Source organism: Canis lupus, chromosome 13 (genome assembly GCF_011100685.1).
Source record: "Canis lupus familiaris isolate Mischka breed German Shepherd chromosome 13, alternate assembly UU_Cfam_GSD_1.0, whole genome shotgun sequence".
Classification (NCBI taxonomy): domain Eukaryota; kingdom Metazoa; phylum Chordata; class Mammalia; order Carnivora; family Canidae; genus Canis; species Canis lupus.
In genome coordinates this window covers 8593353-8615679 of record NC_049234.1, presented here as the reverse complement: position 1 = coordinate 8615679, position 22327 = coordinate 8593353, and the positions used below count along the sequence as shown (strand labels likewise).

General features: G+C 34.1%; 1 long non-coding RNA gene across 1 annotated transcript; it reads left to right on the top strand.

The window, feature by feature from the left end:
• Positions 1–3937: 3937 nt before the first annotated feature.
• Positions 3938–21343, top strand: LOC111098519. The gene is made up of 3 exons (XR_005368270.1): positions 3938–3957; positions 14285–14366; positions 20846–21343. It is a non-coding gene; the product is annotated as an uncharacterized LOC111098519 (long non-coding RNA).
• The last annotated feature ends 984 nt before the right edge of the window (positions 21344–22327 follow it).

Here is a 22327-nt window from a genome sequence, read left to right as displayed (position 1 = left end):
TATGTCAGTTAACACTTGGGGAGTGAAATTCACAAAGGGCACTTATTGTACCTTCACAACAAGGATATCTTTGCCAACACTTCAGAGCTATTTTAAGTTTTGGAGTTGTAAGTATCTCACTCTTCTTAGAAGTGATAGTAGTGACCCAGGATGCCTGGGTTTTAAGTGAGTTTGCACTTTCAAGACATGCTGGCACATGTTGGGATTTCAACTTCATTATCTGTCCAAGGAATTATGCCTTTTATTTAAGTTGCTTCCTTCATCTAAGAGGTTTAATAGTAACGATAATGACAAAGTAAGCAATGACAACATTTACTGATTGCTTATTACTTGATGTTGTAAGCATTTATCTGTATGATCTCATTGACTACACACTAGAACCAAGAGGTAGATATTATTATTAGGCCCACTTATAGATGAGAAAATTGAGGCTCAGAAAGATTAAGTAAAATGCCTAAGGAAATAGAACATAAATGGTGAAATTGAATGTGCCCCAAGGATCTCATGACTTGAGATCCTATACTTTGTATTTCTTTATTCTGAGAAAACAAGGCTGTCAAAGGAGGGGGTGGGGAAGGTGCATGTGTGGTTGGCAGGGTAGGCAAGGATCATATAAAAAATACTTAGGTACTAATTAAATCCTTTCTTTCTCAGTATTCCTCAGTGGAGTATAGTGCATGTGCGTGTGTGTGTATGTATTTTTTTAATGTATGTGTTTTCTCATTTTCCAGTTTCCTTGTGTGCTCAGAAAGGTTATGAGTACTGATAATCTGTATTTTATTCTGGTAATGAGATATTTGTATTTCTGTCTCTCTTGTAATCCATCCTTTTGGTAATGTTTGAAAAAACTATCAGTTTCTGCAGATTGGAGCTGAGAATTTAATATGTAGACAGCTCTTTACCCCTCTTGTTTCAAGCTGACCATGGACTCACTTTGTACATTGGTGCTTTTGAGAATAATGGAAAAATAAAGAAAAACAAAGAATAAAGGCAGGAGTCTAAAGACTGGGAAAATAAGCATCGAACTCATTTTGGAAACAATTGTGGATTGGCTTAAGTCTACAATGCCTACACATTTCCCTCTGCTTTCCATTCATCATTGTCATTAATTTCTTTCCTCATTTGCTAAACAGATGAATGGCAAGGAAGACAATAGAATTAAACTGGAACAAAAAGGCTCCTTTATCCCAGCTCCTCGGTGTTCCTTTCAGAATAGGGACGTTTAATGATGGGAGGTCCATCTGATTGTCTGAAGCCAATGCATTTCTACCTCAGTGGTCACTGCTTTCAGCAAAAGAAAAGGCTTATAAAGGGGTAAAGATCAAGTTAATTGACTGCTTTGAAGAGAATTAATCAGAGGAAAAGGGGGACACCACAAATTTATTTTCCCCTGTACAGGACTACATTATAAGCGCAGACCATACACTGCCTTGACTTATTTGGAAGACACAAACATTTTTGTGTCCCTGTAGCTTTACTTCACCTCTAAAGACTTGTATGTCGTCTTCCAGAACCTGACCTATCTTTCCCTGGACCTGCTTGTTGTCTGTGTTATTTCTTTGCAGAACTGCTGTAGAGTCTATCTACTTTTCTCTTGTTGGCTTTATCTTACTAATTAGCTACCTAATTAATCTTCCTAAAGTACAGATTTGATTAGGATATTTTGCTGCTTAAAAAACTTTAATGGCTTACTATCATCTAAACAACAAAAGTCTGATTTTCTGGCTTAACCATCAGGACTTTCTATGACCTGACTCTGTTGTATCTTCCCAAATATTATCTGCCTCCCTGGTGTTTTTTGATTGATTGATTGATTGATTGATCAATTTTCTGGTTTCCTTGGCTTCTACCAAACTGAAACTTTGCTTTCCTACCATAAAGAGTAAGTTCCTCAAGGATAGGATTTTTGTCTGTTTTGTTTAGTGCTGTCTGTACTCTACACCAACAATAGTGGATGGTTCCTGGTAAGCACTGGAGAAATATATGATGAATTTATTGAATGAATAAATGGCCCTTTCCCACATTTCCCTGACTTTGTAATTTTGCTTATTTTTCTCATTCCCTAAATAAAGGTTTAAAACCTGTTAATAAGTCCACTCCCCCATTCAAATGGTATCAGATTAGCCAGAATAAATCTCTCCTTTCTCTGAGTTCCAACAATTCTTTATATTCTAGTAGTTCTCAATCATATCATGTTGTCACTTTTAATTGTAATTATTTAGGCATATAATTTATTTTATAACTTAAAGATCAGTAGAATAAAAAGCTTATTGAACAGAATATACATCTAAATTATTTTTATCTCCCTGTCTCTTCCCCTACAACAGTGGTCCTAAGATATTGCCTTCTCTGATAGATACTCAAAAGAGCACTTTGGTAAGAATTTTATGTTAATAGTGTCTCTATTCCATTAAAATAGTGAAAATCTTTGCAGGCAAAGATTTGTCTTTTAGTGTTCTTTTGTTATATCTCAGTCAACTATAGTTTGAATGAACTAAGATTTGTCTTATTAATAATTTTGAATTATTAAATATACTGTTAATAAACTATTCTCTGGAATTTTTGAAAATAAGTAATTTGCATGAAAATCCATAAAATGTACAACACCAAAAGTGAACTCTAACATAAACTACGTACTTTGGTGATAATGCTGTGACAATATAGATTCATTAGTTGTAACAACTATAGCACTCTGGTGGGGATGTTGATAATGGCAGACGATGTGCATGTTTGTGGGCAGAGACTATTTGACAGCTCTGTACCTACTTCTCAATTTTGCTGTGAACCTAAAACAGCTGTAAAATCTAAACTATATATAAAAAACAAAAACTAAAGCAAAAGAATCATTTATATACGTACCTCTTCCTTTATATTCTGCTGCCAAATTTTAAAACACACACACTCATAGGAAATTAATAATATTTATCATACTGGCTAACATTTTTTGAAATATTTTATTTACTTGACAAAGAGAGCACAAGCAGAGGGAGTGGCAGGCGGAGAGAGAGAGGGAGAAGCAGGCTCCCCCCTAATCAGGGAGCCCAACATGGGGCTCAGTCCCAGTACCCCGAGATCATGACCTGAGCCAAAGGCAGATGCTTAACTGACTGAGCCACCCAGGTGCCCATCTGACTAACTTTTTTTTTTTAAGATTTTATTTATTCATGAGAGACAGAGAGAGAGAGAGGCAGAGACACAGGCAGAGGGAGAAGCAGGCCCATGCACGAAGCTGACCTGGCGGTCCCAGGTCTCCAGGATCACGCCCTGGGCCAAAGGCGACACTAAACCGCTGGGCCACCAGGGCTGCCCCTGGCTAATATTTTTGATGCTTAGTCACATACTAATCATCTTCAACTTATGTGACAAGTAGGTCTTCATTTTGAGATAAGTATTAGAAAAGTTAAATAACTGGCTTACTTTAGAAGCTGCCCATTGGTGATACTGGAACCCAAATTCTGTAGTCTGACTTAGGAGTTGAGCATCCTAAACATCAGTCTGCTTTCCACAAGTCACGTAAGAAGTTCTCTGGAACTCTGTGCCCCTCTTTTGGCCTCTAACAACAAAACCTTCCTTCCAACACAAAGCTAAGGTGACTGGAGGACAAGAAGGTAGTAAAATATATCTCTTTGTCTTTGGTTTAAGCTTTCTATATATTTTGGGTAATAGAACAAAACAACACTAACTCTTATTTGGCTGAGGCTAATCTCATATATTTCCAGAGCATTTACTAATAGATTTGACAGTAATACCAATATACACATTTTTTTTCTGTGTTGCTGCTTCTTCAGCCTATATATTTAAATCTTTTTATTGTTTATAGGTATAACCTCTCGAAAAAAAAATGAGTAAAAGCAAGAATAAATGGAGAACAGTTCTTAGCAGTCACTTTTTAAGAACGATTTTATTTACTTATTCGTGAGAAACATGAATCCCATGCTCAACCACTGAGCCACCCAGGTGCCCCAGTAGTCACTTAAAAAAAATTATTGGGACATCTGGGTGACTCAGTGGTTGAGTGTCTGCCTTCAGCTCAGGGTGTGATCCCGGGGTCCTGGGATCAAGTCTTTTATCGGGCTCCCCATGGGAAGCCTGCTTCTCCCTCTGTTTATGTCTCTACCTCTCTCTCTCTGTATCTCTCATGAATGAATAAAACTTTAAAAATTTTTAAAAATAAATAAAAATAAAATTATTTATTTATTAGAGAGAGAGAGAGAATATGAGCAAAGAGGAGAGGCAGAGGCAGAAGGAGAAGCAGCCTCCCCACTGAGCAGGGAACCCGACATCGGTCTTGATCCCAGGACCATGGGACCTGAGCCGAAAGCAGCTGCTTAACCAACTGAGCCACCCAGGCACTGCTCAGCAAACACTTTTATCTAATAAAATAGATGCCTTCTAAATTTGAAACTGATTCTTAAGTTGGTTATCATCCTCAAGGGCATGCTTCTTCAGGAAAGAACATGTTTTTCTGCAGGCTCTCCTCCATTTGTTCCTACTACCCAAAGCAATAATCTATGCAGAGAATGTTGGCTTTAGCAATACTCTTTGTATTGATTATAATCAATTAAAGATTTCTGAAAATAAGATCCTCATGCAGTCCTTAATGAGTTGAAGTCTAGTTTTATGGTTTTGAAAGTAAATTATAGTGAGCATTTCAGTTTAAGATTTCCAAAAAGAAACTATAGAATTTCCAGTGCCTACATGATTATTCCTTTTCTCTAATTTCCTTAACTGTTCCATATGGGGGTATAATTATGTTTAGTCATGCCATTGATTACTGCTGAGTTTGAAGGTAGATGTTCTTCCACAAAATCTACCTTCTGCAACAGGGACTATATAGATAGTCAATGAGGAGAAAAGGATTCAGCAGGACCCTGTGAGCTCAAAGACCTTTATGCCCAGGCACATGTTTTTCCTGAGATGTTATCAGTATCATTGATGAGCAAGAATGTGTTACCTCCTAAAACCCTACAAAATAGGTTTTGTTTAGATTCTCTCCCAGAACAAGAAATTAGAAATGAGACATACTGAGGTTGTTTGAGCTCCGGAGAATAAATATATATATCCCTGCCTCCTTTAAATATGGCAGTGTCTAAATTAAGTCATTGGATTACCCAGTGCTATCTAAATGCAAACAGGTAGGGTGACAAATAGGTTTAAACATCCTCTTAATATGAATACAGAGGTTGACAATCAAATGGAGGAAAGACTGGACCTGTTGTTAAATCCTAAAACTAATCTAAATTATCTACCTTTTAATTATTTAGGATTTATAGTGGTTTCTACGCATCAGAAATTAAAAAACAAAACCCCAAAACGAAATAGGTCTGGAATTCTTTTTATGGTTCTCAGCCATCCAGAGCCAGAAAAGACTGAAAGTATTGCTAAGTCCTATTTTTTAATAAAATACCTAGAAAATAATAAATATATAGTTAAACATAGGAAATACTTATTTGGGTGTTTCAAATATACTAATGTTTTGTCAATACAGAACCCAAATCTAGTTTTTGGTGGTCATAGTTTTACAAGTCAGCCACACATCAGTAAGTACCCATGTAAATTGAGTCTTGCTATTCATATACTCATTTATTTATTTGATAAGTATCTATTCAATGCCTTCTGTGTGATGAGCATTAGATTTGCTGCTGGAAACTGAATAGTGAACAAAATAGATATAATTTTTGTCTTTTTGGAGCCTTTAGCTTATTGAAGAAAACAATCATTAACCAAAAAGAGATGAAATGTAATTATAGAAAGATAGAAAACAAACCAGCAAGATAAATATAAGCACCTGTCATTGTATACAGGTAAATTTAGAAGCATTTTACCCCTATTCCTTCTATTAAAAAAAAAACAAAAACAAAAAAACACATACTCATTACCCAGAATGAACATTCTGCTCTGTGGCCTTGCAATATATTATCATTATAATCTGCCATTTTTCTGTCACCCTTATTCTGTTTATGAACTTCCATGAGTGTGTTGGGTGCTGACCTTCCCTACTTTCCCACATGATCAAGGAATTCTTGCTCAACAACAAGATGTGAACAGTCAAATCCAAATGTGCTTTTGACCAGTCAAGACTGATGTTTCTTTGACTGGCTGCCCAGTTTTCATGTTGAGTGCTGCAAGCATTTCTGCATATTGTCTTCCTCTGTTCACCTCTTTGTGGTCCACTTTGTCACCTGCCATCATCTGCTTACTTCCCAGAGACTTTGTTCCCACCAGCTTTTCCTGCTAGTCAGTTTTTTTTCCTGTTTCTAAACATATATCCCAATGTCTGGCATGATCTTTACACTTTTCCCAGTCACCTTCCTCAGTGAAACCTGTCGACTTGGCAGACAAGCACTTTGGAACTTCATATCTATTCTTTCTCATGCCACTGAGGTATTCTTTTTTTGGAATACAAATGTCAACAGGTAGGATCAAATGAAAAGAGACATGGAAGGTTAATTCCCCAATATCAGCACCAACTATAGGAAATATATTTGCAGGGTTACAGCTAAGTGGAGCTCATTGAATGAGCTGTGGTCTGCGATAGTTATTAAATGAGAACATTTCTATCACAATGAGGACAAAGTTAGGTTGTTTCAGTGTCATGAGTCACAGAGTGAAGAGCAGAGAAAGCCAGCTCTTCATCCTTACACGAGAGCTCTTCAGACACAGGAAGCCAATGTCATGGAGTACAAAGGCTTAACCAAGAAGTGAGCAGCTCTTGTCAAGAGTCAAAGAACAATTTTTTTAAATGCAGTTACCAATCTTAATCAAATCCCTATTTGCACATAGTCTATATTAGCCTGTCATTATTACATACGAAGAAAAATTAAAAAATGATAAACATAGAATATGTAGAAAAGGAATATAGTTATTTATTACATAATTTGAAAAATCATGAAATCAAGTGATTCTGCTTTGAGAATGGAGGCTATGTAATGGATTTTACATAAATGAATTTTTTTTAAAAAATTATAAATTAAAAATATTTGCTAGTCTGAGTTGAAATGAGAAAGCTTGAGCTCTTTTTTGTTTGTTTCAAAATGGCTCCTTTCCAAATCTCTTTACAGGCCAGATTTTTAATGAGATTAATTTATAATGGGGAGAACTACAATTAAGCATTATAAATCTTAATAAAAGATTTATAGGAATTTATTTAATTTTTGATTTATTTATACTCATCTTCAAAAATGGTTTGAAATGACTTATTCATAGTCAGGAGCTATAACAGTTAAATAAGAAAAAGAGTAAAGAGAAAACAAAAACAGAAAAGTAAAGCTGAGCCAGGGATAAAATTAGTGTTCATAATAATGGATTGGATTAGAGTTTCTTAGTAGTGCCGACCTCTTGAAAAAGTAATCCACAGATTTTAGTAGCTCAAGAGAAGACAAGTTATTTGTGTACTGACACCTGAAAAATTTTTTTCTCGAGTAACTAAAAAGAAGACCTAATGTGGTGGAGTTAATTGCATACTCAACAATATTAGTACAATGAAAACCATAAGAGATTTTGCATATTATTTTCTTTTAACTTGCTAGATTAGTTTGTTATTGTGCTGTGTCAAATTACACAAATTTAGTGGCTTAAGACAACAAAAAATTATCTAATAATTCTGGAGGTCAGAGCTCTGAAATGGGTCTAACAGTACGAAGATCAAAGTATTAGCAGAGCTGGGATTCTTCCTAGAAGTTCTTGGGGAAAATGTTTTCTTTATGTTTTTCAGCTGCTAGAGTTTTTCGACATTTTTTGGTTCCTGGCCATTACAGCTTCTGTAAATAAGTATCCTTTGATTCTGGCTCTCTTGCCTCTCTTGTATAAGGAATATCATGGTTACATTGGACTCAGTGGGATAATCCAGGATAGTTCCCCCATTGCAAAATCTGTAAATCTCTTTTGCCATGTAAGGTAACATATTCAAAAATTAGGATGCGGTCATCTTTGGGGGATAATTATTCAGCCTACCACATATGCCTTATTCTAAGAGAATGATTGGGTGGTAAAATGTCTGTATATGAAACTCTCTGATATTCTCATGTAATTGGAAAAAAAATGTCAAGAGAAAAAGATGAATTCTAAGGCTCCAGCAACTCCCAATTAATATAATTTTAAAAAATATTTTATTTAAATTCAATTTGCCAACATATAGTGTAACACCCAGCGCTCATCCCATCAAGTGCCCTCCTTAGTGCCTGTCACCCATTTACCCCATCCCCCCACTTTCCTCCCCTTCTGCAACCCTTTGTTTGTTTCCCAGAGTTAGGAGTCTCTCGTGGTTTGTCTTCCCCTCTAATTTATTCCCACTCAGTTTCCCTCCTTTCCCTCATCGTCCCTTTCACAATTTTTTATATTCCACATGAGTGAAACCATATGATGATTGTCTTTCTCTGATTGACTTATTTCACTCAGCATAGTACCCTCCAATTCCAACCATGTTGTTATTTCAATGAATGTTTTTATTAGTATTGGGGGGCAAAAAGGATTTACGTTTGCTCTCTGATAATATCTGGAGTACAGATACTCTGTGCTGCTGATTAAAGGGCAGATTCAAAATTTTTCCTTGCATAAAAGACAGATGATACGTTCTAATGAAAACTGAGAATTTTAAACAGACTTTCAATAGAGAAACTTACCTTCCTCAGAATAGAGATCCCTAGTCAAGGTTATTAATTATTCACCATACATTTCTGGCCTGCTCGGCACAGGAAAAAAATGGGCACTGGAAACCTCAAAGTTCTACTGTCCTAACACATAGAAGAAATTATTGTAACCTGTATTTCTTTAACTTATAATTTTTAGACAGATGTGTCAAAACACCTATTACAGCTATTAAAATTCTAGAAAATCAATTTAATTGATGCCACAATTTAATTGAGGACCCTGTATGGTAAACTTTTTGCAAAATTGCCTCCTTAGTAAGGAAATGAACTCATTTAAATGTTACTTTTTTTTAATCAGTATTTAGGAATGGTTCTCCAAAATGGTGGCTTGGATTATTTTGCCTAGATATGAGGCATTCATTTGGACAGTACTCAGATTAACTGGATTGAAAGAGTACCAATCTACTAGGTCAACTCTGATTATAAGACAGTAAAAAATCTTGTCAACAGCGTATAGAAAAATATTAACTTTTCTCTCCTTTATAGTAAAGCAGAAAGTAAGCCAACTAAAATGACCTCAAGTACTCAATATACAAAGAAAACAGAGTTCAGAGCACATGCATATTTTGCCGTAATGAAAGGAAAATCTATTCTGACAGCTCTGGTTTTCATTTTGGTGTTAAGCTGTAGGTACTACTCTGAGCTTACATAGCTTATCTTAAGACCTATCTCTGTTTTCAGAGTTAAAGGGCAAGAAAACATTAATAAAAGCTGCAAATAAATGTCTGTAGATTAATTGACATGATGATAAAGAGTATAGCAATGGTCAAGAGTAAGAGTAGTAGCTATGCCTAACTGCTGGTCCATATAGAGAACATTGGCTTAAGAAGTTCACACATGAAATTTATCAAAATAGAAACTGATTTTACATCTTTAAAGTAATTAGATGGTAAGTTTTAGAGAAAATGTCTCATCTAGAATATTTGCTGTTGTATGTGTGTGTGTGTTTGTGTGTGTGTGTATACTAGCTTGTTTTTCCTGGTTAAGCAGATGTCCGAAGACCTAAACTCTAGTGTCCCCTCTTTATAGGCAGCCCCTGTTAGAATTCTCCTGGGGATCTTACATCCTTGATGTCCAGGAGGGGTAGCATCCACATAAGGTTTGCAGGGTATATAGCCCCTCTCTTACTGAAGACTATATGCCCCTGAAAGGTGATACTTTCTATCCACTCTCTAGATGACACTTTCTAGTCCTATCTGGTCTCACTGGTCTCACCCTCAAGTTAACTTGGAGGTGAAAATGAGAGGGGGTTAAGCTTTGGCCAGTATTTCTAAACATGATCCCACACTCAGCGGATTGCCAGCCACTAAATGAATTTTACAAAATAAAAAGGTATTGCACAGTGAAGGAAACCATCAATAAAACAAAAAGACAATCTACTATAAGGGAGACTGTATTTGCAACTGATATATCTTTACAGTAACTGTTCATTTCTGCTGTTGTAGTAGGAAAGCAACTATAGATAATGTGTAATGAACGGGTGTGTTTGGGTTCCAATAAAGTTTCACTTATGAAAATAATATTTCATAAGCCTTAATTTGCTGACGCCTGCTTTACAGATTACCACTTTTATTGTGATGTTTTAAATTTGTGCCTCTGATTCTATATCCCTTTAGACCGTAGGACATATTCACCTCGATACTCCATCATTAACCCAATTTTAACTGGAAGAATGAACACTTTAAAGATTGGTTCAGTGATTTAGACAAAAGAAGATGGGTTAGGAGATGACTGTGGCTGTAGAGACAAGTGGGGATGCATATGTTCATAGTATAAACTCAACAGGACTTTTGATTAACTAGATAGGGGATGTGAAGAAGAAAGGAGTCAGGTAATGTTCCCCCTTAGTTAACAAACTGTTTATTCCTTTTGGAGGTCTTCCTGTGGAAGGTTTGACCACAAATTCAAACTGTGCTTACTTAATTATCTAACTGCTCAAGTTCACTATGATGCTCTTTCTCTGAACTCCCAGAGTATCTGTTTTCTGTTTTTCTTCTTTTTTTTGCATTTACATTAATAGTATCTTGCATTATTTATTTCATGCATATGCCAGATTGTAGGATATTGTAGGATATGTGGACTATGTCTTGTATTTCTTTTGTTTCTTACTAAGTTTCTGGCATGTTCCCTGTACCAAATCGATACACATCAAATGCTATGCACAAAGGGGTCATTGAGCCATAAGTGAATCACCTTCAAATTTAATAAAGAACACAGTAGGAAATTTAAGGAGCAGATTATATTTTTCTACAATCTAGTGTTATCTTTCTTCTCAACCCTATCACTTAATCACAGTGGCCAGTTTTACTGGTACTCAGGTTTCTTATTCCTTCACTGGAACTTAATTCATATTACACACTGTGTTTTGCTTTTAAAAATTATTCTATTATCATTCTGTGACTTTGTCTCTAATGTTTCATTGTAATATTTAATTTCATATTCATTCAAAATCTGTTCCTTTACATGTACTCTTTGATTTTCTATTCATTGAGACTTTTAAGTTCTGCCAAAGATCTACTCTGAATTGACTTCTTTTCCCGGTGAGATTTGAGCTCTGGAATATGTGTCTGTAGATAAGACTCTGTTTTATAATAGTTTCACAGGGTCTGGGCAGTCCAGATCTGTTCTCACTGCCTCACTGAACAATGTCAGAGGTGAGAGTTGAAAGGTGGAAGCGGATGGTAATGAGGTAACGCTTTGGGGTGTTAGAATCACTATCAATAGAGCATATTTCAGGGGGACAAATGATTTCTCCTCTAGTGGTTGTTTCTCATCTTTACATCACAGAATCTCAATGTTTCTGTCTTATCTTTCAACATAGTTAAGATTTTTAGTTACCAAATTATAATCACTATGATCGCTGAATTAGTGGATCAAGTAGGATTAGAAGTTAAGTTTGATATGTAACTGCAAATATACATGTGTGACTAATGTATCTACTCACATATGTAGTATATATTATATACACTATATTAAAAATCCTATAAACCAGTATAGATGAAGAGAAAATGCATTTGACTCTTTGCCATCTTCCATCAATTTCTGAAAATATATGCGGAAACTAATTGTAACAATCATTTCTTAATTTACCATGTATAAGAGTCATAAAATCACAGGTTTGGGGAGAATCTTAACTCTTATTTTAATACTCTGTTTTCATTACTGCAACCAATGTTGTTGTGCCTTTAGACCTGTCTTCTGTCACGAAGCACATTTCCTTTCCCTCTCAGATTCTTGTTAAATTAATAAACATATATCTTTGGCCTGGTTCAAATGATTGAAAAATGTGTTAAACAAGGTGATCTATCAACAGAGACTAACTAAGGGCATAGACTTTCCATCAGAGTGACATTAATTTGTTAGCTATGACCCTTTTTAAATGTTTGCATTATCATGAATAATCCTGCTATTCTGTATAAGGCATGTTTTATAGTAAGTAACTCTTTTTCTTAAATATTTTATTTATTTGAGAGAGAAAGAGTGAGTACAAGCTGGAGGGGGCAGAGGAAGAGGGAGAAGCAGACTCCCAACTGAGCAGGGAGTGCGACATGGGGCTCAATCCCAGGGCACTGGGATCATGACCTAAGCCAAAGGCAAATACTCAAACAGCTAGCCACCAAAATGCCCCTATAATAATTCTTATATGTGAGAGAAAGCAGGCAAAACCTTGAAAGAAATTTATTCATTATGATTAGTATGAACCCAGCGTCTTGGATATTTGTAGTTTTTGAATTCTGTACCCCTTCCTTTCTTCTTCTGATACCCATAACCTCGTCTTACTTGAGGAAATATACCCCTTTCCTGAATCCTGTAGTTCTGCTGGGATCTGCCAACTAGTACTTAGTTTCTCTCCTTTTCCTCCCTAAATCTTATAGAGGCTTATTAGAGGCCTCCACCAAGATTTTTGAGCAGGAGCTGAAAGAGCCCCTTTCTTTTCTGGAGTTACATCTATGGTTTTACACATGTAAAACCTGAAAGTACCAGTATCTTTTTAAAGCTTTCTTAGAAAGGTCAGTTTGAGAGACAGAAGCTGAAATAGAGAAGATCAATCTAGAGATCAGTGAAAGTTTAATAATATCTCAATTCCTATTTCTATTTTTCCTGGCTTTCCTATAATTTGCTTCCACAACTCAGTAGATTTCCTAAGCTAGTTTAAGTTTGGTTTCTATCACTTGCAACTAAAAGAATACTGAGTAGAATTTTCAAGCACTTCTAATAAACATCTGCATCTGAAGAAATACTTCAGAGTTGCTTACACATTTTCAGAGTTAAAGCTGAAAATCAGCTGTGTGTATAGCTGTGTAAATAGTACTGCATTGGAGGGGTTTTCTGATTCCCAAATAAACTACCCATCTATCTCTTGTGAGACTTCTGTTCTCAATGTCTGTATCAGTCAAGGTTCAATTAGAGAAACAGGAGGAGGTGTGTGTGTATGTGTATGTTAGCTATTTTGCTTCAGGAATTTGACCTAATACAATTGTGGCAGCTGGTTAAACAGCCCCTGTAGAACTTTTATTTTCATGTATCGTGATGGATCTTGTAGTCCTAAGAAAGGAAATGGAAGTATAGAATGCAGGAGAGAAAGAACAAGCTAGAAACACAAACACACAATGGGGAGAACAAGAAAAAGCCCATGAGTTTGGACTGAAATCTGTCAGTTTTTATTGCCTCTGACCTGGATGGTGTGGGTCTCTTACAGAAATCAGGTCTCTCGATCATAGAGCTAAACACAGACTCTTGCCCCAGGAGTTGGAAATGGGACAGTAAAGGAAAAAATGGAAGAGTTCTAGGCCTGACTACTCACTCATGTCCAGGAGGTGAGCCAGAAGATCAGCAACAAGATGACTATTTCTTTCCTTCCAACCTTCAAAACCTCCCACAAAAACCTCTCTTGTGGACCCCGTAATGAAACATATAGAGTTAGAAATTCTGAGATACGTAGTTCAGCTAAGCTAGTTGACCAATTACAAAATCACCACAGCGTTAAAATCATTGATATACTTTGACATGTTCTAAAGAAGCAAAAAATGTATCGTGTGTGTGTTTGTGTGTGTTGGGAAGTGGTGGTGTGAGTCTAGGACATGGAGAGTAGAGAATAGGTGTTAATGAAAGAAAAAGGCATCTTAATGAAGCAGAGGGCCAAATTATCACCATCGTTCATTTGGAATATTATTACATTATAGAGTGATTTCTTTTTATGTGCCTAAATTCCTTGAAGCTTTGATGACATTTTTTTCTTAAGTGTTATAAATACAATATGTGTTTGGAAGAGAAAATAACTTCAGAATTTCCTGAAGTGTATTTTACCTTCTATTAATTGTTGGGTTTTCTCATGCTATTCTCTTCTGAATAGTGTAAATAGAATTTTATGGTCCTGGTGCTTTGTTTAATTCAGGGATGGGTATCTTTGGCTACAATTTCAGGATTTTTTTTACCTCTTAAAACTATTTTAGTTTGTTCTAGGTTTGATAAAACATGTAGCCTCAGGAGTTTTCCTTTAACTTATAAGCCATGTGCTTTTGGAAGGAAACTCAATCCATATATTTTGGATTCGTTTATATTGAAATCATTAACATGTAGTATAAGAGGACTCTCTCCCTGTCTTTAAAATAAGCTTTTTTTTTCTTTTAAAACAGAAAGCTTTATTTTTCCAAGAGTAAATGAACTTGGAGACCAATGGTATATATCCTGTCTGGAATTAAACTCCATGAAATTTGGGTAGGTTCTTTGCCTATTTGTATTTTTTGTATCAGAGCTATCAGTCTATTTGCTTATATTTTATCTAAATTTTATTATTAATATCTCATTTTGGAGTAGAGTGTCTCAATCCACAAAGGATTATTGTTACCTTATTATCCAATCAGAATCCTTATGTTAGATGTGCTACTTTCTTAAATCATTAGCAAAATTCTTTTATTTTTATTTTCTTTGTAATTCCAGAATATCTCATCATTGTAGAAAGTGTATTTTCAGTCTATTTAAAGATTTTGATTATGCTTTAAAATTATTTATCTATTGATTATATTAATTATAATATTTAAATAATATTATCTGAATTTCTAAATAAAGTCTATATAGTTTTCTCATTGATAGTCTTTTTAGAAACTTTTTCTCTTACCATTACATTGCTGTAATTTGAGTGGAAAATGAAAAAGGATCGAATGTTATTCCTCCTGAAAATTTTTCTTGTTCAAATCTTGAGTTTAAGATTATATTATGTGTAATTTCCTTGAGGCAAAACAAAAAACAGAAATCCAAAACAAACTAGAAATATTATCATAAAGCAATATATTTAATATATTTTAAAGAACTTTTATTTATTCCTCTTTGACACAGGTGTATGTGTATATGGGTGCATATTTGCATATATAAATACATATTTTATATATATTTATACGTATTAGTATGGAGACGTATATTTTTTGTATAGTTTTTTAAGTTTTTATACATGTATATGTTAATATACTATGTCATATGTATATATGTGTCTATATATGTTATATGTATAAATAAGTTTCCTGATAATTATATACACATATTATTTTAAAAATATACACACTCGACAAAACAATTCAAATAAAAAGAAAAGGTATTAAATTCATCTTTCAATGTCATATTTGAAGCAGCACCTTTAACTTATAGTATTTTTCACTATACCTATGGTTATATTTCTTGATTTGTTTTACTAATTAATCTATGTCCAGTACCAAAGCATGTAAAATATTAGCTTAATAATGTTATTATCAGGCAGAGTGAGTCCCCCATCTCATGTTATTTTTTCAGCATTACCCACCTATTTTTAGAAATAATTACAATTATTTTTATATACATTTTACAGTAAGGTTGTCAGATTTAGAAAAAATATATTTTAAGGTTTTATTAATATTGAATTTATACATTTAGAAAAAATTGTTATTACAATATTGAAATTTAATATTTAAGAAATATTAGATATTTCCGGTGTATTTCTTACTTATTCCTAGTTATATTCTTGTTTCTATATTTTTAGATATTTTATCTTCTATTTGTTTTCTAACTTTTTGGAAATACATGCAGTATTTTTCATTTAGCCACTTATAATGAAAATCTTATATGTACAGTTACAATACAAAGGATTACATGAAATAAAACACTGACTTTATTTTCATATATGTCTTCATTGCCACAGATTTTAAAATATATACATATTGAAAACATTCTAAATGTTAAATATTATATAGACACTAAATGAATAAATGGCTTCTTTTTCAGTTGCTATTTAGAATGTAGGCTCATTAAGGTTCCCTTAACCAGAAGTGCCTGGGTGGCTCAGTCAGTTAAATGTCTGACTCTTGATTTCAGCTTAGCTCTTCATCTCAGGGTTGTGGGATCAAGCTCCATATCAGAGTCAGTACTCAGCAGGGAGTCTGCTTTTCTCCCTCTGTCTCACCCTCTTCTTCTGCCCCTCCCCCTGCTTGTGGATGCACATTCACTCTCTCTTTAAAATAAGGAAATAAATCTCAAAAAAAAAAAAAAAGTTTCCCTCAACCTGGTAGAGTGGATTAAAATACTAGATTCTTAATTCTAGCTTAAGGTGATGTTTCATTTATTATAAATGCTATAAGGACTAGATATTCAAAAACCTATACTTTCAGTCATCTTAAAATGGATTTTCTCCCAAGAAATATAGGAACCCCCTCAACATCTTTACTATTTTGTTTGATTTAGAAAAGAGTCACATCATCAAGAATTATACCATGTTAAAACATCAAGATATTTAAAATTAATAAGGTCAAATGTAGGAACAAAAACGTACAATTAACACATAGAATTCTATTTACATTGTTACTGTGAACCCTATTCTTTAGAAACTGACTTATTTACTTGAACTTCACTAATCTGCATTTTTTCACTCAGTACTTTACTTCCTTTTCAACTCATGGCATATTTTTATTCCAAAAATAATATTTAAGATTTTCATATACTTCATAGTGAAACTAAAATTTAATTACATTTTTGTATACTAACATTTGTATTACAGAAGAATAATTTTGTATAACTTTCTTCAAACTGGGCATCAAAATTTGTTAGTTATCCTTTCATATTATTATAATTTATTCCTGTTTGTAAATATAGATCAGAATGAATATGGAGGAAAATTTATAAACATTTAAGAACCACAAAAATGGCTTCCTAAAATTTAATGGTGAAAGTAAGTCAAGGCTTGAGAGGGAAAAGAATGAAATAGAGAGCTTTCATTTTCTTATGCCTGAGGGTATAAGACTAATATTATGACAGTGTTGATTTTACATTTTTATTTTGCTTGTAGAAATGTTTTTGGAATTAGTGGAAAGAAAACCTCTGGTGCTTTTTTTTTTTTTCTGGTGCTATTTTGATACAATAAAGGAAATACAAATTTAACACAGTAGATAATCAGATAATTTTTAGTTCTTTGTCATGCTTTCCTATTTCATTTCTCTTCCGTTAACAGTAAGAATTGCTTTTTAAAAAGCTTAATCATTCAGTCTTTAATTTCTCTTTTCTTCCATGAAAGGAGTAAATATTCGGAAGAAGAGAGAAATAATATATTTTATGGAGCCATAGATGAAGTTAAAACCTATCAATAGATAAATCACTCTGATTATATTTAAGAACTTGATGGGAATACTGAAGTGGCTGTTAGTTTTAAAAGAAGAGTGCAAAACAAAGCTTGTCTAATCAAGCCACATGACACATAAGAAAATTACGACAAAAATCCTAAATATCTAAGTGATTTAAACTTTGAGAGCTATGTGTAAATAAATTAGCATACAACTACCAAGGAAACCTAAGTTGTTTTTTTTTAATTTATTTTATTTTTTTAAAAGATTTTTTGTTTATTTATGACAGACACACAGAGAGAGAGAGAGGTAGAGACACAGACAGAGAGAGAAGCAGGCTCCATGCAGGGAGCCCGACGAGGAAACCTAAGTTAATAGTAAATAGCAATTAAAGTTCATATGCCTTTTAAAAATTTTATTGTCTATTTTTTATATTCCCCAAATGAATGAGTACATATAATGTTTGTCCTTCACCGACTGACTTACTTCACTCAGCATATAAATAATAGTGAAAGGGAATATAAGGGAAGGGAGAAGAAATGTGTGGGAAATCTCAGAAAGGGAGACAGAACGTAAAGACTGCTAACTCTGGGAAACGAACTAGGGGTGGTGGAAGGGGAGAAGGGCGGGGGGTGGTAGTGAATGGGTGACGGGTACTGGGGGTTATTCTGTATGTTAGTAAATTGAACACCAATAAAAAATAAATAAAAAAAATAAAAAATAAAAAAAATAAAAATTTTATTGTCAATTCAAAAACTAAAGAAGGCACAATTTAAATGTCAGTTCATGTTGACTTTGCTTATTTCTCTGAATGTCTATTGTAAATTTAGCATTTATTTCTTGATATGATTATTAATAATCATATATTTATTGTATTGGTATGGAGGATTTAAAGAGGCTACATGTTTTCTGTTTTGATCCAGAATTTTTTTTCAAAGTACAGTGAGTGGTCGGAGTTCTCCTTTTAATAGCTTTACATTTTATTTTATTTTATTTTTTTTAATTTTTATTTATTTATGATAGTCACAGAGAGAGAGAGAGAGGGGGGCAGAGACACAGGCAGAGGGAGAAGCAGGCTCCATGCACCGGGAGCCTGATGTGGGATTCGATCCCGGGTCTCCAGGATCGCGCCCTGGGCCAAAGGCAGGCGCCAAACCGCTGTACCACCCAGGGATCCCAATAGCTTTACATTTTAAATGAAAATCCATACACACTTGGGAAATGGTATTATTACTTCACAGAAGGTTGTGCTTATTTCTCTCTTTTAAAAAACACCTCATCATTTAGTTATGCAAAATGCATTGTCAAAAACTATTCCAGAATTTAAATACCTAAAAGAATAAAAAATAAAACTGAAGTGACTGTCTTCAGAGACTATGCCTTTAAATGGAAAGCTGCTTTAAGCACCTTTAAGAATTAGAAATAACAGTAAGATGTAATAACAATTTGAATTAAGGAAGTCTGAGTGACAGACTATTAAGAGAATGGAGAAAAGAATGCATAATGGAAGTCTTTCTTAAAAACCTGGATTAAATGTTTACAAACCATATTGAAGCTGCTTACAATATGTAATACATGGTAAGTGCGTTTATAGATTAATTCTGTGCTAAATAAAATACTACTTTGCTATTCACTAAATAGTTTGTGCATCTTGATGTTCTAGTCCTGTAACAAAGACATTACAAGAGGCTTTTGAAATTGCTTTGGATGGAAGACAAAATATAAAGATGAGTTAGCAGATATAAATTTATAGTTACAAAACTATTTTTATTTATGATTTTTATTGCCATATAAAGCTAAAAAATATGGTACAAAGATCAAGTATAAATCTCAATCTCATGATTTTCATGTGCTGACCATATACAGTTAGATAGAATTATAGAAGCTTGAAATAACATATTAAAACTCTTTCATTTTACAGATTAAATTCAGGAACTATCAGCATCATTGTATTTATGTCTGTGAGATACAGTGAAATTCAAGGAGTGAAAAGAAAAGGAGAGAACTAGGCAAGCATCTGTGATAGGGAGTTTTGTTTGTTACATCAAGAATCTTGCTCCTTACTCTGTGAACTTCAGATGACAGACAGAACTCAGGCTACAAGAGTAGAACACCATATACTGCATTCTCAGAATCTCAGGAGAAAATCTTGTTCAGAGGAGTGTGTTGTAGGTAAAATCAAGGATCTTATCAGTTGGACTCACTTAGTTTATATTATCTATCCTTAAAAATATTTGAGAATATTTAAAAATTTTATACTTTATAAAGAAAAAAGCTTGTGACAAATCATATTATAGAAAACTATATAGATACATACACAAGAATAGATGAATATTTATAACAGTGTTGTAAAGGGGAAGATCAGAGGGTAAACAGAGCACAGACTGCCTGTTGCCTCTTCTGCACCTAATCCTTGAAATATGAAAAGAAAATTTAAGCAGTTGGTAGAATTTTAAGCAGTGTAGCTATTGAAATAAAACCTAGGTCCCAAAGTATCATAATAGATGGAGCTAGTGGAAATGATAGAGTAGTGTAAAGTCTTACTCTTTCACAAATTGGCCTAGATATTTCTGTCCAGTTTTTCTTCCATAAATTTTTAAAACCATTCACCAACTTCCTCCAAAAATTCTGCTTGGATTTCAGTTGAAATTGCATTTAAGTAATACAGATTTATTTGGAGAGAACTGACGGCTTTTTAATGATAGGATGGACTATGCATGAACATGGTATAATACTCCCATTTTATCAGGCCTTCTTTTTTTCCTTTAATAGAATTGGCTATTTCTGAGGGTCTATTTTTTTTTTTTGCTATTATAAACTACATCTGTATTTTTATTACATTTTTTCAATTTATTATGGAAGTAGAGAAATATTGAGATATCTATATTTATAGATATATATAAACTACTGGATATATAAGAGATCAGTCAGTTGGCTGACATACTATCAGCATGTGTATATATGTGTATATATACAATCAGCCATATATGTATACACTTATATGTATATAATATATATAATCAGCCTTGTGTCAGCCAATTGACTTATCTCATATTTCCAATAGTTTATTGATTCTTCAGAATCTTCTGTGTAAATTATAACATATGCAAATGTCAATATTGTCTTCTCCTGACCTCTTTTTTTTTCTTGCTTGATTACTTTGCCCATAACCCTTAGTGTTATGTTGTTCAATCATGGTTTAATAATCATCCTTGACTTATTTCCAGAGTTAAAAAAAATGCTTCTGAAATTTCCCTATTAAAATAATACAGTGTTTGCTATAAAATTGGCAGCTGTATTTTTTTAAGAGTTTATTTATTTATTTACTTATTTGATTGTGGAGAGAAAGAGACACAGAGATAGCAAGAGAGAACAGGAGCAGGGAGGAGAGGAAGAAGCAGGCTCCTTGCTGATTGGGATCATGCCCTGAGCCAAAAGGTAGATGCTTAACTGACTGAGCCACCCAGGAACCCTGGCAACTGTATTTTATTAGCGTGAGGAAATTGCCTTTTAGAAATTTTTTCCAGAGTGTTAACATAATTAACATTAATTAGTAATTAACATTACTTAATTTCCCTTTATTTTTTCCCCTGAATTTCTGTTACTTTTTTCTTATAGTTCATTAATAAAGTGAATGACCTTATTGGCAAATATGCTGCTGTTGAAGAACTCTGGTGTTTCTCATTTAGATTCTACTTGTGCACAGTAAAGAAGAATTCAATTACCTGATACAGTATTTATTTAGAAAATTTGCATCCATGTGAATAAGTATTAATGGAATATGATTTCCTTTTTCTATTGCCTTCAACTGATTTCAAGAGGAGATTAATGTTCTAATAAGTCTGAAAACTTTCCCTCTTTATTTATATTTTCTGAAATAACTTTTATGACATAAAACTTATTCTGTAAGAATTTGGAAAATTCACCAGTAAACGCATCTCAAGTTTGAAGGTGCTTGAAGGTGAGAAAAAGGACATATTTTTGTTTAGTATTTTAAATTCCTTGTTGATTATTGGTCTTTCCTTTTGTTTATGTTGACTTGGTATATATTTTTCATCATTGCATTCTACAAATACTGAATGTGTGCTGTTAAGCACTGTTCTAGTCTCTAGATAAATAAACAGGTAATAATATTGCTTGTCATAAGCTTATTTTTTTAATAAATTTATTTTTATTGGTGTTCAATTTGCCAACATACAGAATAACACCCAGTGCTCACCCCGTCAAGTGTCCCCCTCAGTGCCCGTCACCCATTCACTCCCACCCCCTGCCCTCCTCCCCTTCCACCACCCCTAGTTCATTTCCCAGAGTTAGGAGTCTTTATGTTTTGTCTCCCTTTCTGATATTTCCTACCCATTTCTTCTCCCTTCCCTTCTATTCCCTTTCACTATTATTTATATTCGCCAAATGAATGAGAACATATAATGTTTGTCCTTCTCCGATTGACTTATTTCACTCCGCATAATACCCTCCAGTTCCATCACGTTGAAGCAAATGGTGGGTATTTGTCATTTCTAATGGCTGAGTAATATTCCATTGTATACATAAACCACATCTTCTTTATCCATTCATCTTTCGATGGAGACCAAGGCGCCTTCCACAGTTTGGCTATTGTGGTCATTGCTGCTATAAACATCGGGGTGCAGGTGTCCCGGCGTTTCATTGCATCTGTAACTTTGGGGTAAATCCTCAACAGTGCAATTGCTGGGTCGTAGGGCAGGTCTATTTTTAACTTTTTGAGGAACCTCCACACAGTTTTCCAGAGTGGCTGCACCATTTCACATTCCCATCAACAGTGTAAGAGGGTTCCTTTTTCTCCGCATCCTCTCCAACATTTGTGGTTTCCTGCCTTGTTAATTTTCCCCATTCTCACTATTGTGAGGTGGTATCTCATTGTGGTTTTGATTTGTATTTCCCTGATGGCGATGCAGAGCATTTTCTCATGTGCGTGTTGGCCATGTCTATGTCTTCCTCTGTGAGATTTCTGTTCATGTCTTTTGCCCATTTCATGATTGGATTGTTTGTTTCTTTGGTGTTGAGTTTAATAAGTTATTCCCGGGACACAAGGCTAGTTCAACACTCGTAAAACAATCAATGTGA